At 42.1% G+C, this 13,823-nt stretch overlaps 1 long non-coding RNA gene across 3 annotated transcripts in view; it reads right to left on the bottom strand.

The window, feature by feature from the left end:
- LOC119628035 (uncharacterized) overlaps positions 1–13,823 on the bottom strand; it is an 87,465-nt gene that overhangs the window by 39,979 nt on the left and 33,663 nt on the right. For all 3 annotated transcript variants that reach the window (XR_005244324.2, XR_005244323.2, XR_005244322.2), the window contains exon 2: positions 10,827–10,926. This is a non-coding gene — a long non-coding RNA (uncharacterized lncRNA). The remainder of the gene's footprint in view (positions 1–10,826; positions 10,927–13,823) is intronic.

Below are 13,823 nucleotides of genomic sequence, written 5' to 3' on the forward strand. Positions count from 1 at the left end.
AAGTGGTCTGCCCCCTTCCACCTCCCAAAGTGCTAAGATTACAGGTGTGAGCTACCACACCTGGCTTCTACTCTTGTTTTTATTTTATTTAAACATTTTTGGCCGGGTGTGGTGGCTCACACCTGTAATCCCAGCACTTTGGGAGGATGAGGTGGGCAGATCACCTGAGGTCAGGAGTTCGAGACCAGCCTGACCAACATGGTGAAACTCTGGCTCTACTAAAAATACAAAATTAGCTGGGCATGGTGGTGCATGGCTGTAATCCCATCTACTTGGGAGGCTAAGGCAGGAGAATTGCTTAAACCTGGGAGATGGAGGTTGCAGTGAGCTGAGATTGCACCATTGTATTCCAGCCTGGGGAACAAGAGTGAAATGCCTTCTCAAAAAATAAAAATTTATTTACTTATTTTATTGTTTAAATTTTTATTATTTTTTATGGGTTTGAATCTACTCTTTTTAAAGTTGCTGTTTATTTTTAAAATTTCTAGTTCTTAAATTTCAAATTCCCCCATTTCCTGTTTATGATTATTTTATCAGATTCCTAACAGGAAATAGATGATATACTAAAATTTGTATAATTCCAAGGTGGTTTATTTACAGAGGGACAATTTACAGAGGTGTGAGCAGGGTGTAGTGTGGCCACAAAGGATAGTGCAATAACCTGGAAATGGTTGCAGTGGAGCCATTACTACTCCTTGGCCTGAAGAGGCAAGGATAGGGAGAAGTGTCTAGAATTTGAAAGAAACTCATGAAGAAAAGATCACCTTGAGAGATGCAATGACCTTCTGTTTAGAGACACAGCCAACAGCTGAGAGAGAGTCAACTGGGGAATAAAACTGATCCCACTTTCCAATATTCTCCTAGGGTTTCCCATTGGCTGAATCCAACAAGAGGCCAGAGGACATGAGAACTCACTGATGCGGTCCATGCAGGTCTGGCTCCAGCAACAGAAGACAGATGTAGAATAGTGGAGAGTGGGTCTACAGGGGCAAGTGGAAGATATGTAATGTACCTTTTCTCCATCCCAGTGAGGCGTTTCTGCATGTGATTTGTAAGTTTTGGCTGTGAGTTCATCTTTAGCAGGTTATTTTACATGGGAGTCCCTTCTGCCCTGGGTTGGGAGGGGTCTCAGTTAAGAAGTTTTGTGTTTGCCTGTCTCTGGGACACAGAAACACTATATTTGGATCTATCTTCATGCGCGTTTTTCTACTTAGAGTTCCTACACCTTGCAAATAGTGTGAATTCAGATCTTTTGTCCATGAGTGACACAGGTCTGTGTTTCTGATTTCTTTGGATTCATTTGATTCATGGCCCTAGGCTTTCAGCAGGATTCCTTGCTGCTTCCCTTGCTAAGGACCACAGTTTACCTCCTGGTTTACTTCAAGAGCACCCTCTGTGTCTCCTGGCATTATATGGGAACTTTGGTTCCAGCTCCTTATCTTTTACAAAAATTGTGGTCTAATTAAAAATTATTTATTTATTTATGATTTTTTTATTTTTTAATTTTTAAAAATTGTGGCAGCAGGGTGCAGTGGCTCACACCTGTAATCCCAGCACTTTGGGAGGTAGAAGCAGGCAGATCAGGAGGTCAGGAGTTCCAGACCAGCCTGGCCAATAGGGTGAAATCCCGTCTCTACTAAAAATACAAAAAATCAGCCGGGTGTGATAGCTCATGCCTGTAGTGCCAGCTACTCGGGAGGCTGAGGCAGAAGAACTGCTTGAACCTGGGAGGCGGAAATTGCAGTGAGCCGAGATTACGCCACTACACTCCAGCCTAGGCAACAGAGCGAAACTCTGTCTCAGAAAAAAAAAACAAAAAACAAAACAAAAAAAAACCTGTGGCAAAATTTGCCATCTTCACCTTTTTTTCAGTGTAAAGTTCAGTGGCATTAAGTATATTCACATTGTTGCACTACCATCATCACCATCTATCTCCAAAGTTTTCATCTTCCCAACCTGAAATCCCATCCCCATTAAACAATAACTCCCCATTTCTCCCTCCTCCATTGGCATTGGCATTCACCCTTCTACTTTCTGTCTCAAAGAATCTGACTACTGTAAATATCTCATAGCAGTGGAATCATATAGTGTTTTTCTGTGTGTGTGTGTGTGACTGGCTTACTTCATTTAGCATAATATCCTCAAGCTTCAACCATGTTGTAGCATATGTCAGAATTTCCTTCCTTTTTATGACTGAAAAGCATTCCATTGTATGTATACATCACATTTTATTTATCTGTGCCTTCATTTATGGACATTTAGGCTACTTCCACCTTTTGGCTGTTACAAATAATGCTGCTATAAGTATGGGTGTACAATCAGTTCTCTGTCTTTTGTGGACTTAAGATTTAGTATCCTTTCTGCATATATGCATTTAAACTTTCTCATTCAGCACCAAAGGCCTACTTCCAATTTCAAAACCCGTCTTGAGTGATGTAGCTTCTGCTCTCGTTTATCAGGAATGCTGGGTACAGGTAAGCAGGTTATATCCTACATAAAGAAACCTGGGCAAGGTCGTGCATGGGGGTAATATCAAGCTTGAACTCCACTCACCAATTTCTGAACCCATGAGGGTGAATTTGTTCAGGGAGTAGGTCTAGTTTTGATTCATGCAAAGGCACGGGTTGGCTGCCTTGCCACTCATTCGCTTACATCTTTTTATGGCTTTTAGTTTCTGCTTCACTTTTGGCATCTAGAGATTTACCTTTCTTGTTTTTGAATTCATTCATGTTTTAATTTTTTGTCATTATATTTTCTATTATTTGTATATGTTTGGAATAGGATTGTCTTAGTCAGTTTGGGCTACTGTAACAAATATACCACAGACTAGGTGGCTTAAAAAACAAATGTTTATTTCTCACAGTTCTAGAGGCTGGGAAGTCCAAAATCAAGGTGCCAGTGTCTGATGAGGGTCTGCTTCTTAGTTTGCAGATTGCCATCTTCTCATTGTACCCTCACACGGTGGAAAGCAAACAGACAGAGGAAGCACGCTCTATAAAGTTTCTTCTTATAAGGTATTAATTCTATTAATGAGGGCTCCCCCTTCATGGCCTAATTATCTCCCAGAGGCCTCTCTGGGAGGGGGATTAGATACCATTACATCAGGGATTAGGCTTCAACATATAAATCTGAGGTACGGGGTGGGGACACACAAAGATTAACTTCATAGCAAAGAGAAAAATTCTTTTCATTGATTGGAAGTCATAACCATTATCTACCTATCTATCTATCTATTTTCTGAGACAGAGTTTCGCTCTTGTTACCCAGGCTGGAGTGCAATGGTGTGATCTCAGCTCACCACAACCTCCGCCTCCTGGGTTCAAGCAATTATCCTGCCTCAGCCTCCCAAGTAGCTAGGATTACAGGCATGTGCCACCACGCCCAGCTAATTTTGTATTTTTAGTAGAGACGGGGTTTCTCCATGTTGGTCAGGTTGGTCTCAAACTCCTGACCTCAGGTGATTCACCTGCCTCGGCCTCCCAAAGTGCTGGGATTACAGGCATGAGCCACCGTGCCTGGCCCTCATTATTGTTATTTTTAAATAACACATTTAGGCTGAGCACAAAATTTAGCCGGCTGTGGTGGCAGGTGCCTGTAATCCCAGCTACTTGAGGGGCTGAAGCGGGAGAAACACTTAAATCTGGGAGGCAGAGGTTGCAGTGAGCTGAGATCGTGCCACTGCAGTCCAGCCTGGGCAACAGCAAGACTATATCTAAAAAAAAAATAAGATAAAATAAAACAATAAAATAGGCTGGGTGTGGTGGCTGATGCCTGTAATCCAGCACTTTGGGAGGTAGAGGCAGGCGGATCACCTGAGGTCTGGTGTTCAAGACCAGCCTGAGCAACATGGTGAAACCCCGTCTCAAATAAAAATACAAAAAATTAGCTGGGCGTGGTGGTGTGTGCCTGTAATCCCAGCTACTCGGGAGGCTGAGGCAGGAGAATCGCTTGAACCCGGGAGATGGAGGTTGCAGTGAGCCAAGATTGGGCCATTGCACTCCAGCCTGGGTGACAGAGCGAGACTCCATCTAAAAATAAATAAATTCAATAAATAAATAAAATAATAATAATAAAATAATGCATTTCTTCTGTATGCTCTTTATTCTTCCAAATTAGATGAGGGATAGATACAGTAAAAGAAACAGAAACTTTAAATTATAAACCTATTAAATCAAGAGCAAAAAGACAAGAGTCAAGTAATGAAGCATGAATATGTTAGGAGTATATTTACACTATGGGCAGCTACTAAAAGTGAGAATAAAACCTAGCTACCTTTTTTTAAAAATCTCGTCAAAATCTGGTTTTCTTGGTTACAGTTTTAACCAAAGAATTTTCACAATTGTTGTAGGTAAACAGATCCATTTACTAATATGTTGGGTTTTCCCCCCCCTTTTTTTAGGGGGTCTAGCTATATTGGTCAGGCTGGATTTGAACTCCTGGGCTCAAGTGATCCTCCCACCTCATCCTCCCAAGTAGTTGGGGCTACAGACATGCACCACCATGCCCAGCAACCTCACTACCTATTTGGACAACCAAGACAAAAAGAGAAATATGATGGACTGTTTTTAGGGTATTGTATTTTGTAATTGATATGTGCATAAAATGTATTTGGAATTTTCCCACACAAGCAGATAGAGAAACCCGTTTTGCCCTACAACATAAAAGGCACTGTGTACCAGTTTTTCCAAAGTTGAGTGTTTATAAGTGCAGGACTGGCTCTCCTCCATTTGTTTTTTTTTTTTCCAGACAGAGTCTCACTCTGTCGCCCAGGCTGCAGTGCAATAGTGCCATCTTGGCTCACTGCAACTTCTGCCTCCCAGGTTCAAGCAATTCTCGTGCCTCAGCCTCCCGAGTAGCTGGGACTACAGGCAGGCACCACCATGCCCAGCTAATTTTTTTGTATTTTTAGTAGAGTCGGGGTTTTACCATGTCGGCCAGGCTGGTCTGGAACTCCTGACCTCAGGTGATCCGCCTGCCTCAGCCTCCCTAAGTGCTGGGATTACAGGTGTGAGCCACCGTTCCCGCCCTGCTTTCTTGTTTTAAATCCAGAACAGTTCTGATTTAGACAAAGAATCTATTCCTTACCTCTGTTATAACACCCAGCAAGTAGTTACGAAAGATGTTTTTTGCTCAGTCTCATTGGGTGTATTCAAAGTGGAAGTTGAAGAGTTTTTCCCTCAGGGCAAAAGGTTTTCATTCTCTCTGCATGCTTTCCCTTACACAATGACTTCAGAGACTGGCAACATAAATGTTGCTTAACTTGTTCAGATGAACATGAAGGTAGAAGCTACCGCCTTAGGATTCAGAACCTGCAAGTGAGGTTAGACCTCAGAAGTCATCAAGTCCTAGTTTTGAGGCCCATGGGATGGCCTGGCATTTTTGTTTGTTTGTTTTTTTCTCTCTGTTGGCCATTGAGCATAAGCAGAGAACTGATGGCTGTGAAAGCTGCCTAGAGGCCTGGCAGCAAGGGTTTTACCTGAACTATTTGGGAGAGGAAGTCCAGTCTTCCCTAGCTAACAGAAGAGGGCCTCTCTTCACTAGCACCTTGCCTAACCTTTAGATAAGGCACCTACATTCAATTTTGCATAAAGTGGTTGATTTCAGAGCAGCCAAAGCAGAAGTGAAACCAACTTGGTGAATCTTAAGACAACACTATATGGAACGACCCTTCCTGGTGCTCACAGTGGGGTAACAGAGATTAGGTTTGCCTGATGGATGTGATATGAAAGAGAAGGAACACTCAAGAAAACAGAGTCATGGAATACTTTTGGAATATGAAAACAGAAATAGTTTACCTCCTCTATGGTTTTATCTGAGGAGCTTGAAGACGTAGAATATTCAGCTCCCAACTTTAGCTCACTATGCTGGTTTCTACCCCAATGTTAGATTCTGAAACAGTCTTGTGAGAGTAAAAAATCCAGGATGTAATATGGTCTGCTACTGCCCTTATCCAGGCTCAAAGAAAGACATCTTATATGTGTGTGTCAAAAGGTTGAGGATTGGTTGGTAATCTTTACACAGGAGCCTACGTCTGCAAATGGGCTTATGTGGCTCTCTTTAATTACAAAGTAGACTAGGTATTAGCAATTAATTACCCTACTCAAGAAATTCCACTAGAGAGTCTTGTCCTTAACAGGATTACTGTTCCATGTAGGCCACTCTTCCCTCTGTGAATCCCAGCCCAAGTCTTGGTGGTGATTCCTCCTCCAGCCCCTTCATCCTTTCAATTTCCATACCTAGTGTCTACCAAAACCCCCCCGAGCTTCTGCAGAGTGCCACTTTATTCCACGGAGGCGGGAAGCATGTGGATGGGAATGGGTGTTGTTCTAAATTAACCTCCTACACATGTTCCCTCATGTGCACAGAGCATTTGCATTTTAAGCAAATCTTTTCTATATTTTATTGGTCACAGTATAATTTTACCTGCAATACAAATAAAACAGTGATTACATTTTCTTTCTAGTAATTGGCTGTAGGAATCACATACTCTTATTAAACTCTTCCTGTCAGTTTATACTGCATCGTAATTTTAGTTTATCACAGTGCCTACGTGCAATGCTACCTGATACTCCCTCCTGGAAAAGAATTTTGTTCTGTTGTGCTTACTTTGCTCTTTTCTGTACAAACTCCCTTTTATATACTTTTATGATTTATTGGCATTATGAACCCTCTAGCCTCCTTTCCTGACCAGGCTCAAACACTTGGGAGTGATATGCGTTCTCCCCCTTTCTAGTTGACTCTTTCCTGGCTCCTTTACTCTTCCTTCTCCCCATCTCTTGCTTTCTTGTCACTTCTCCAATATGCTTTTTCCTCTTGCTCTCTCTTTGCCCAGCCTTATAGTACCCTCTAAGAAATGTGTTTTGCAGAAGGAAGGTCTCTGTACACTGTTACTACTTTCTTCTTTGGCTGTGTTCTTAGTTTTTGTGTCATTTCTGGGAACTCTGCTACAGTAACATTTCATGGAGGAAAGTTGAACACTAGTGAAAGGAGAGAGAAAGCTGGGGAAAGAAAGAGTGGAGGGAAGATGGAGAGGGGCTCAGAGAGGACCCCAAGCAAGTTAACATGAGGCATCTTGAGTAAACTCTACAAATAAACACACTTTTCACAGTGTTTTACTGTCTACAAAGCAGTTTTCATGAGTTACCCGATTATCTGGTAACAAATATAGGCATGCTTCTTAACATTTTGCAGATGAAGAGACTGGAGCTATAAATTAAGAATAATATAAACTGTGATGATGCAGCTTATAAAAGCAGAGTTAGGATTTGAGGCTTCTGACTTCAGGTCTCTTTCTTTTCCCACCATTCCACAATGCCAGGAAAATGGAGTTGAACTCAGGCAGAATTCAAGTCACCTTTCACAAGGCTATGTTTTCCATAGGTTCAAAAAAACCAAAAAATCCAGACTTATGCCCTAGTTTATCATGATTAATTTTTCTTGTGGTAAGTTTTGTTTGTTGTAGCAACAATAAATGAATTACTTTCCAAACTGGGAATATCCCTTTGTAGCCAATGAAGGAATGAGTACAAGTGTGGAGGAGTAAATCTGCATAAAGATAAATAGAACTTTAGAAAATTCTTGAGACATTGACAGAGCCTTGGACCTAATTTCTAAATGGGTAGAAAGCTCTCTTTTAGAACAGCTTCTCTGCAATCCTGTGTAGAAGTGGGAAGATGAACATGGAGACTATTCAAGGCAGGGGTGGTGGACTTAGTGGGTCATTTTCACTTTTTTCAGTTTCAAAATCTTACAGATTCTATTATTTTTGGCTCTTTCTGTGTCTTGGAGAACTGCTCTTTCTACCTTAAATCACCTCCAAAATCACCAGGGCAAACATTCCACACAAGAAGCTTATTTGAACTTCAGGTCTCTAGAAAACAGACTGCTGTGTAATTGCATTTGGAAAGCAATCATTTAAAGATAGTTTTCAGGCAGGTGAAAGACCAGCACAACAAACTGATAAAACTGCCTCTGTCATTTGATCTCCTGCAGCCATTCTGGAGAGAAGACATTCTTGTTAGAAACTTGAGCAAGAAGCTCTGGTCAGGAGACTTCTCTTTTATTAGGATCCTGCCCCACGTTAGAGGTTAAGTTACAACTCCCCTCAAAATTGCTCTGTAATAGGCTGCATTACATAGAAAATTCCAACAAAGCACTGGAATGTCTGAGTTAAGAGAACTCTTTGTAAATTAAGAAGAAAAATAAAGTTCAGCAGCATAATCCTATCTCTAAGCCAAATCTGGATAATATTAAAGGACTTCCAAATAACACCATTTAACTCTTTATTTGCGAGAATTATAAGAGTTTGCACTCTGAGCGATGTCCCATCCCCTGCTCCCCAAACCCCAATAGAAGCAAAGCAGCTAGCAACACTCTACCTCATAAACTTAGTATTTAAACTGTGCAAAGGCGAAGAAAAAAGGTGAGAATAAAAAAGGTGAAGTGGGAAGATGGCAAGGAAATGTCCCATTCTTAAACACCTTTTAAAAAAAGAACCGTAGTCCCAGCACTTTGGGAGGCCGAGGCAGGAAGATCACGAGGTCAAGAGATCGAGACCATCCTGGCCAACATGGTGAAACCCTGTCTCTACTAAAAATACAAAAATTAGCTGAGGCTGGTGGTGTGCACCTGTAGTCCCAGCTACTCGGGAGGCTGAGGCAGAAGAATCACTTGAACCCGGGAGGCGGAGGTTGCAGTGAGCCGAGATCATACCACTGCACTCCAGCTTGGTAACAGAGCAAGACTCCATCTAAAAAAAAGAACTGTAATGCCAAGATTTGCTCAAATAATTTCCTCAATTTCATGGGGACCCAGAGTCCATTGACCCTGACACCTTCCACTGCCTCTCATGGCCACTGTGTCCTCAATGCCCCTTCTTAGCCAGCTTCCATTTGCAGTCTTTGCATGCACCAACTTATTGGCCTCTCTCTCCTTTCAAAGTACAGTATGTGCCTGGCAGTATCCTAGATATGGTTAAAACCAACTCTCTGCCTAGTTCATGCTTAAAAGTGTTGGGGGAAAACATGCAACCATGCTGACTAGACACACTTTAAGTTCACAATCATTCACGATTGTGGGCATCCTGTGGCCCTCCATGCTGCCTGGCTGTTCTTTTTTTTTTTTGAGGCAGAGTCTCGCTCTGTTGCCCAGGCTGGAGTGCCCTGGCATGATCTCTCTTGGCACACTGCTACCTCCTCCTCCCGGGTTCAAGTGATTCTCCTGTCTCAGCCTCCTGAGTAGCTGGAATTACAGGCACCTGCCACCATGCCTGGCTAATTTTTCTATTTTTAGTAAAGATGGGGTTTTGCCATGTTGGTCAGGCTGGTCTCCAACTTCTGACCTCAGGTAATCCACCTGCCTCGACCTCCCAAAGTACTGGGATTACAGGTGTGAGCTACTATGCCTGGCCACGCTGCCTGGCTGTTCTGTCACATTGCTCACGCCCCTAGATGGTTCGTCAAACCTGTTCCCCCCTTTTATGATCAGTGGATCACCTTGCTTAACGGTTTTCTTAAAAATTTCTATGTACTCATATTACCCCAATTCCCACAGGACTTATATCAGTTTAGACCTTGGAAGATGGCACCCAGCACTGCCTACATACTCCTACTCTAGTTGTCATTTACCTCAAGGGCAGCATATTTACTGAAGGTTAAAACAACAAGATAGTACTGTCCTAGGCATGTTCCCTGGCAGCAGTGTCCCTCTGCCTCATGTTGCTGTGCCTCTATTGCTTGAAACGTCAATAAGTGAATGCAAGCCTGTTTAACCCAGGGACCTGAGCATGTGTCTGCTGCCCACACTTCTGCTGAACTACAGTTCACATATCTCACTGGGACAGTCTGGGAGGATGCTAGCTGTACAGACTGCTTTTGCTTCTCACTGCTGTTACCCTATCGAATTGTCACCCAGAGACCTGCCCAGAGTTTGCAGGTGCATGTCCAGGGGTAAGGTGGGACCACACAGGTCAGCACTTCTGTAGGACTGTCCCTCACTGAGTCCTGCCCTGCTTTCTGCCACCTCCCCTGATGTCTGCCAGAGGAAGAGGCCATGCAAGAACTTAGGAAAATAAAGCAGTGGGCACATTCATAATGGCTACCATTTACCAAGTATCTGTTGTGTGCCAGGTGCCTTACACACATTCACTCACCTAATTCTAACAACTGCATTCCAAGGTGTCATTATTCTCATTTTATAAATGAGAAAATCGAGGCTTAGATTACGTAATATGCAGAAGCCTCACTGCTAATAAAGGGTAGAGCCTGCATCCGGACCCAAGTCTACCTGAGTTCAAAGCCTATGTTCTTTTCACGACACTACTGCCTATTCATTTATGTCAAAATGAGAGCTTAGAGTTCACTGGAGACCTTCAGTATGGGTCTCCAGCTTTCTTAGAATGTTGTGTGCTACCCAAATATTTTATTTTCTTCGTTAAGTGCAACAATTTGTATTAACACATGCAATTATATAAAATCAGAGCATGAACATGACCTGATAAACTTTGTATTTATTTTCATTTTGACTTGGACATCTAATAGGCATCTGAAACTTAACACATACAAAACCAAATTCCTGAAGACCATCTCCCTGCTAACTGTAGCTCATGTAGTCTTCCCCAGCTTAATAAATGGCAACTCCATTATTCTAATTTCCCTGGCAAAAAAACCTTGGTGCCATCTTTAATTCTCTTTCTGTCATAGAACATCAGAAAATCTTGAGGACTCTACCTTTAAAATATATTAGAATATATTTTCTATTGCTGTTACTACCCTGCTCCAAGCTTCATTTTCTATTGGCCTGGATGATGGCAGTAACTTGTTTCCTACCTTTTTGTCTCCTGACAGCCTTCACTCAACATTATGTTCCAGAGTAAGCCTTGAAGACGGAAGTCAGCCTTCCCCACTCCCACGGCTTCATACGACTAGCCTAAAAAAGAAAGATAGAAGTCAGGTCATATCGTCCTTCTGCTCAATATCATGGATTGGCTTCTCATATCACTCCAAATAAAATGTAAAGTCCTTAAAAAGCTTATAAGGCTATATATCATCTAACCCCTCCTTTGCTATCTGAATTACTTCTACTTCTCTCCACCAATCTCACTCTGTTCACACTGGTTTCCTTGTTTTCATAAACATATTATGACTACTTCTGCCTCAGGACATTGTGTTTGCTGTTCACCCTGCCAGGAGATCTCTTCTAGATACCCACATGGCTTCTCCCTCACTTCCCTTCTATCTCCACTCAACTATCGCTTTATCAGTGAGGCCATCCCTTTAATAACTGTGGTAGTTAGTGTCCAAAAATGGCCCCCAAATGAGCCACATCTTCCAATATTCTCAGCCTCACAGAGTCCTCTCCCCTTGAATCCAGTGGTCCCTGTGACTTGTTTTGACCAACAGAATGTGGTGGCGGTGATGCCTGCCTGACTTCCAAGTCTACATCATAAGAAGCCTTGCAGTTTTTGCCTGGATTTTTTGGAATACTTGCTTCAGGAGAAGCCACCAGCATGGGAGAAGCCTGACTACTCAATTCCACCATGCTGTGAGAAAGCCCAAGACAGCCACGTAGAAAGGTCATGTGCAGACAGAGTAATGCCTGGCCAGACCCTGGTTGTTCCAACCTTCCCATCTGAGGGGCCAGCCATGTGAATGAAAAAGCCGTTTGGAATGTCCAGCCCATTTAATTACTCAGATAACTCTGACACCATTTGCCATATGACCGCAACTGTTTAAAGACCTCAGGGAACCTACAAGATCCTACATTTTTTTTCTTACAATTTTTTTTCTTTTTTTTTAAATTTTAGAGACAGGGTCTCACTCTGTCACCCAGGCTGGAGTGCAGTGGCACAGTCATAGTTCACTGTAAACTCAAACTCTGGGTTCAAGCAATCTTCCTGCCTCAGCCTCCTGACTAGCTGAGACTATTAGTGCATGCCACCACACCCAGCTAATATTTTTTGACCAATAGGGTTCAGGGTGTTTTGTTGTGTGGCAATGGATATCTGAAACAGAGATCAATATATTACACTCCTTCCCGCATATATAATGACACTCCATATCCTCCTTAACTTGTTGTATTTTTCTCTTGTTGTATTTATCACCTGGCTTACTGTGTATCTACCTATTTGTTATTGTCTCCCTGTCCCCTCTGGAACACAAACTCTGGGAAGGCAGAGACTTTGTCTTATTCATTACTGTATCTCGAGTGCCTGGAATAATGTCTAAGACAGGCCTTCAATACATTTTGTTAAATGAATGCATATATTTAATTTAATTTAGTTTAATTAGATAAGTTTACTTTTTGTAAACATAACAAGTCCATAAAAAGACTGAAATTAATTTAAATTGCCCATGCCGACAGGCTTCCCTCTTACGGACACAATATCTAGAGCTGTCTAAAATACTGCAATCTTTGCCTTTCCACTGAAGCATACCTTCCAAGGGGGAAGGAGTAAGATTCTGCTCCTTTAATACATACTGACCCCAGGAGAAAGGGACTAGACATGTCTGGACTGAATGTCTGTGTGCCTTGCAAATTCATATGTTGAAATCCTAACCCCCAATATGATGGTATTAAGAAGTGAGACCTTCGGAAGTGATTAGGTCATGAGGGTGAAGCCTTCAGGAATGGGATTAGTGCCCTTATAAAAGAGACTTCAGAGAATTCACTAGCTCTCTTTCTGCCGTGTATGGAAGATGGCCATCTATGAACCGGGAAGCAGGCCCTCAACAGACATCATATCTTCCAGTACTTTCATCTTAAGACTTCCTAGCCTCTAGATCTGCAAGAAATAAATGTTTGCTATTTAAGTCACCTAGTCTATGCTATTCTGGTATAGTAGACTGAACTAAGACAAGAAAAAAAAAAAATGGTGTCAGGCAGATTCCAGGAGAACATCCCTTAAACATAACCCAAATGGAGATGGCTATCAGAATCATCAAACCCTGTTGACGAGCTCTTGTCAGTAGATCTGTGCTACACAGTGCCACCTCTCCCTTAACTCACTTCTGGAAGGACTCAATAATTCCTCCTTATTCCACAAGCACTTCTTGAATGCCTACTCACTCTCTTATGATAAAATATCCATTCTCCCCTTTCACAAAATTAGTCAGAATACAGAAAAACCATTGGGTTGAAAAACTTTGAATAGAATGTTTAAAGTGATTTAGAAGTTCGGACACAATAATTTTGCTTGCGTTAAAATAGTTCAAGATCTCATCTCAACCACTTTGTGGGAAAATTGCTAGCATAGAGATGTTTCAGCTGTTAGCTTGGTTGACGTTTTTGTTTTGGCACTTCTGGAAAACAGAGGAAGGGGCTGAAGCTCATATATTCTTGGAGAAATAAGGCAAACAGCACAGCTCAGGGATGGGCTGGTGATGTGGCATTCTGTGTCAAGTAAGGAACACCCTGCCATCTCCTGGGCCTCAGCTTCAGATTTCTGGACAGCACCTTCTCAGGCAAGAATACATATTTTCCCAGGAACAAGCAAGAAGACTGCCCAATCCATTTAGATTCATATGGAAAGAAGAGAGACACTGCCTCAACCTCAAAAGCAACAAAGCAGGCAGAGACGAAGTACAAGCTCAGAAACTCACAATAATTGCTTTACTAACCAGAATACCTAGTTAGCTTCTCTGCTGGAAATATCTGCAGTTAGGTTTTCTCAAAGTGCTCTTAATGACACAGATAAGCTACAAGTTTCACTTTTTGTAAAGGGCCCAGTTGGGTAATTTTTCCAGAACGAAGGGTGAATACAATGAATAGTCAAGTTTTTACCTTTCTGTAGACTGAAAAATTCTATCTTTAAAATAATAGCTTGG

Source organism: Chlorocebus sabaeus, chromosome 26 (assembly GCF_047675955.1).
Source record: "Chlorocebus sabaeus isolate Y175 chromosome 26, mChlSab1.0.hap1, whole genome shotgun sequence".
In the NCBI taxonomy this organism is placed as follows: domain Eukaryota; kingdom Metazoa; phylum Chordata; class Mammalia; order Primates; family Cercopithecidae; genus Chlorocebus; species Chlorocebus sabaeus.